Source organism: Tupaia chinensis, unplaced genomic scaffold, assembly GCF_000334495.1.
Source record: "Tupaia chinensis unplaced genomic scaffold, TupChi_1.0 Scaffold000396_1, whole genome shotgun sequence".
NCBI classification, from domain to species: domain Eukaryota; kingdom Metazoa; phylum Chordata; class Mammalia; order Scandentia; family Tupaiidae; genus Tupaia; species Tupaia belangeri.
This window is the reverse complement of record NW_006159898.1, coordinates 1104992-1109867: the sequence shown is the minus strand read 5'-3', so window position 1 is coordinate 1109867 and position 4876 is coordinate 1104992. Positions and strand designations below refer to the sequence as shown.

The 4876-nt window shown below is 36.3% G+C and overlaps 1 pseudogene; it reads left to right on the top strand.

Annotated features, from left to right (window-relative positions):
* The first annotated feature begins 219 nt into the window (after window positions 1-219).
* On the top strand, window positions 220-579 carry LOC102501141 (nucleoside diphosphate kinase B-like; annotated as a pseudogene).
* Window positions 580-4876: the final 4297 nt, after the last annotated feature.

Below are 4876 nucleotides of genomic sequence, written 5' to 3'. Positions count from 1 at the left end.
TCCTCTCAGGATCTTGGACATGCACACACATGTACCCGGCATGAGTTTAAGCCATCAGGTCCAGGACTCGAACCATGGTCGACTACATGGGAGTCCAGTGATATAGCCATTATGCCAACTACTGGTCCCTACACAAAAGATTGTAATTAAACTAAAAATATGGACAAAGGTCAGTTCCTGCAGTGCAGCAGTCACCCTGTCCCACCAGCTTCCAGAACCATGGCCAACCTCAAGCACACCTTCATGGTCATCAAGTGGGACAGCTATGCAGCACAGCCTGGTGGGTGAGATCATCAAGTGCTTTGAGGAGAAGGGATTCTGCCTCAGGACCATGAAGTTCCTGTGGGCCTTGGAGGAACACCTGAAGCAACACTATATTTACCTAAAGGACCACCCATTCTTCCCAGGGTTGGTCAAGTACATGAACTCTGGGTCAGTGGTGGTCATGGTCTGAGAGGGCCTGAATGTAGTGAAGACAAGCTGAGCGGTGCTGTGAGACCAATCCAGCAGATTTGAAGGCAGCACCATTTGTGGGTACATTTGCATTCAAGAGGGCAGAAACATCATTCATGGCAGTGATTCAGTAAAAAGTGCTGAAAAAGAAATCAACCTGTGGGTTAAGCTAAGGAATTGGTTGACTACAAGTCCTTGCTCATGACTAGGTCTATGAATGATTGGACAAAACAACAGACCCTACGGCTCTGCTTGATGGGTCCCTGGAAAAGTGCTTTATTCCACTGACTTGACAATAGGATCAATCATTCTTTTCCAAAATGTATGTACCAATAAAGTCTTTTGGGAACTGGCAAAAATAAATAAATAAATAAATAAAAGGACAAAACTAAAATCCAATGATAAGTACACTGTAATTTTCTTCTGAAACATTTTTTTCTCTGTCCATTTCCCCTTTTACTAAAGAGAGGTATAAACTAATTTATCTGCAAAAGAAAAGTTTAGTCTCAATTTGGTCTGTTATTTGCATAAAGCCCCATAAGAATTCAATTTCTGATGCAAGACAACACATACTATTGTAATATTGACCTTATGCAGATAATCATTCTGCCACAAAATAAGAATGCTCACCAATATTTTACAATTGCAGATTGGTCAGGAAGGGAGAAAAGTTTATGTTTCAATTATGACAAATTGCTGAACAAAAGAAAACAAAAATCCTTATATCAGGAAGGGAAAGCATAGAAGAAAACCAGTAATGTTTTAGTCACAAGTCGTAGAATTCTATTTTACCAGTTCAGTCTCATGTAATTAATCTCCCTTTTGTTGAATTTGCAGTGTTACTGTGATCTGATCTCTCTGTTTAAATCCAAGATGTTAACATTCAACATTATTATTGGTATTTCTGGACTTGTCTCTACCATTAAGTTGGCCATTTTCTTGGTCATTTTTTGTTCTCTTATTCTGTCTGTCTTTAGTTTTCCTGGTATAGCACTCCCTCTAGAACTTTTTGAAGAGCTGATCTGATGTTGGTAAATTCTTTCAGGTTTAGTTTATCTGAGAATGTTTTGGGCTTTTGTTTCCGTATGAAGAATTATCTTGGTGGATATAGTATTTTTGTAATTGTTTTTCACTTAACATTTTGAATTTATTTTTCCATTCTTTCCTTGTTCACATTGTTTCTGACAAGAGGTCCAATGTTAGCTTGATGGGATATCCTTTGAAAATAACTTATTTCTCTCTTGCCAATTTTAGTATCTCGTCCCTACCTGCGGTTTTGGTCAATCTGGCTATGATGTGCCTTGGAGAAGATCTTGGGTTGATTCTATGTGGAGTCCTTTGTATTGCCTTGGTCTAGATATTTGAATGCCTCTCTAGGTTTGGAAAGTTTTCTTCCAGGATTTTGTGAAATAGATTATCAGCGCCCTTATTAGGTTCTTCACCTTCTGGAATACTGATTATCCAGATGTTTGGGCATCTAATGGTATTACTCATGTATTATTCTCATTGTTTTGTCATTTTCTCAGTTTTTCTTGGTTAATTTCTTTAGGCCAGGATTCTGTCTTCTCTGTCTAAGATTTGATCTTCTGCATGGTCTAATTTGTTTTGAATACTTTTTAAAATTTTTTTTATTTTCATCATAATCTTCTTTATATTACATTGGATTACATATAACTTTACAGTGTATTACATTGCTTTTTCAAAAGGGAATGCCAAAGCCATATCTGTTACTCACTAACGTCCTGCCTCTCTATTGTTCTCTTGCTATCTTTCTCTATCCTCTTCTCTTCACTTCCCCCATTCCACACTGTCCTATTCTCATTAAGTACCTTTACTGCTTTTATGTCCTCCAATTTTTTGTTCTCTATCATAGAGAATACTTTTCATGATGGTTTTGAGATCCTGTATTACAGCCTTCATCTCTAACAGTTTCATTTGATTCTTTTTTATGGTGTATATTTCTTCTTTCAGATCATGCAAAAACTTCCTCCTGTTCTTGAATTCAATATCTCTTTTTTCTTGCATCTTCTGGAGTTCATTGTCTCTCTGTTAGCTTTGTCACTATGAATATTCTAAATTCTTTATATGACATTTGCATGAGTTCCATTGTATTGTGTGTGGAGGATGAGGAGCTATTCTTTTCCCTTGGGGGAGAGAGATTTTTCTTGGTTTCTCATCTTTCTTCTGCCTTTGTGGTGGCTTCTGGCCATCTGATGGATTATACAGTTCTTCCTGCTCTCTTGGAGTTAATTCTGAGCATTAGAGGTGTATGGGAGGAGATGACTCACAGTATATCTGCAGTTCCATTTGCCTGATGCTCACCAAGTAAACTGCACTTTTGTCGATGAAACTTTTTTCTGCAGCTTTAAGCACATACGTTTCACTTTACTGTGAGATACTTCAATGCCAGTTTCTCCTCTACTACTGTGTTTTGCAATGTGGTATCCATAGAAAGAGATTTGAGTTTAGATTTATGAAGATAAGTTTCTCACTTTCTGTAGCAGTTCAGTGGGGGGTTTTTATGACTCTAAAAGTATTCAGATGTTTCACTACTGTGCACCTAGACCCATCTAGACACTAGTATGTGGAGGCTGAGAAGTGAAGTGAGAAAGTCAGGTAAAAGAAAAGGAAACAAAGGGAAAAAGACACACACACACACACACACACACAGACAAAAATAACCAATAAAAGGGAACTTTTTTTAAAGACAAAAAATGAAAATCATGTGGACCAGGCCCACTTCAGATGTAGATGGATTTTGAAATTAGCAAGATAAAGGAGAAGTCAGAGACAAGAGACAGTACTTACAGATTTAAAAAATATATGTAAAATAGGAAAAGTTTGAGAGAAAGAGAAAAAGACAGAGACTGCCCTACCTCACTGGGTGTTGGTCTGGAAGGAGAGGTTGAGACAGAGGCACTTCAGTTAAAGGAGCAGGGCCAGGCCCACCTCAGACGTAGATGAATTCTCACTGAGTGTTGGTCTGGAAGCCTAAATACATCCATTTAAACAAAACCTGTTTTTCTTTGTTTTATATTGAATTCTCAATAGAAATTACTTGAAAATAATGAAACTGTATTGCTTAAACTCACATGTTTTCTTAAACTCAATAAAACAACTATTAGAGGAATATTATTCAAAGCAGACTTTTTATAATCATTCTTTCAATTATAATGTGAATAAAATCATGTTTAATTTTTGACTATAAAATTCTTAAATGGTTACATTTATAAAATTGCAAAATATAGAATGGCATATAGAGGGAAAGAAAATCTAATTATTCTAACATCACATTTCCTCCTAGTATTTTTCTTTGTCAATTTGTGCTTATCTAGCAGATTTTTTCTTTTTCCTCCAAAATAAGATCATACAATATATACAATTTTATGTTTATTTTTTCCTATCTATGTGATAGTTTATACACTTTTATAAACATTCTTCAAAAACATAGTTTATCTGTGGATGATAGCTGACCTGAACAAAGAAAGAGCCTAAAAGCAGGTATCAAATACTGGTCTGAATGTAGGAGTGACTAAATACCTGGGTTATTATTTGGAATTTTTTAGTTGGCACAATAGCAAGGAGACTCAAGATAGAAGAAGTTCTCCTCCAGACTACCCTGTTGCAGAATTATAATAATGAAGAACTCTAGAGAAGGTGGAAAAATAATTTACTTAGATTAAAAAAGCTCCCATTCCTTGAGTGTAAATAGTTTCTACACATTTCTTAATATTTTTATATTATTTGTTTCTGTCCCAAGAGATTGTTACTCTCTACAAAACTGAGATTAACGCTTAGTGCAATTTCTAGCATGTAGTAACTGTTTAATAAAAGTTTATTAATGAGAGTATAAGGAAGAGATGAAAACAAAGTACTGTTTTTGTTCTTAATTATTACTCTGGTAATAATGTAAGCACACAAATCTTACCAAATGCAGAAAACATATAGACATGCAACTGAGTTTAAACCTATAAAGTCATATAAAATCACTTGGCAAGATGCTTAGCACATAGTAAGCAGTCTATAAACACTAGCTATTATTATTAATAAGAATGACCTGCCTCCATATGGTCAGGAGTCAGAGCACCTGGTATTGGAGGCCAGGGACCAGAATGGATGTAAATGGGTAGCAATTGTGGCATCTACACCCAATAATGGGGAAGAGCCTTCTCTAGTCTGGTTTTCTCAGTTTGAACCTGCTTGGAGTGCCCCTCTGGCCAACCTTCTTTTCATCTGGAGATATATTATTGAAAATTGTAGCTCAGCCCTGTCAGCCTAAATTACATTAGGAGGATTAGGAGATGTTCTGCAAGGAGAAAACAGGATTTGGCAATTTGATTTCAGAAGACTTGAAAGGTCAGAGATGGAAGGCCAAGGTGGAGAAAAGAGGTTTTGAGCTTCTGCAGTGAGAAACAACGATTCA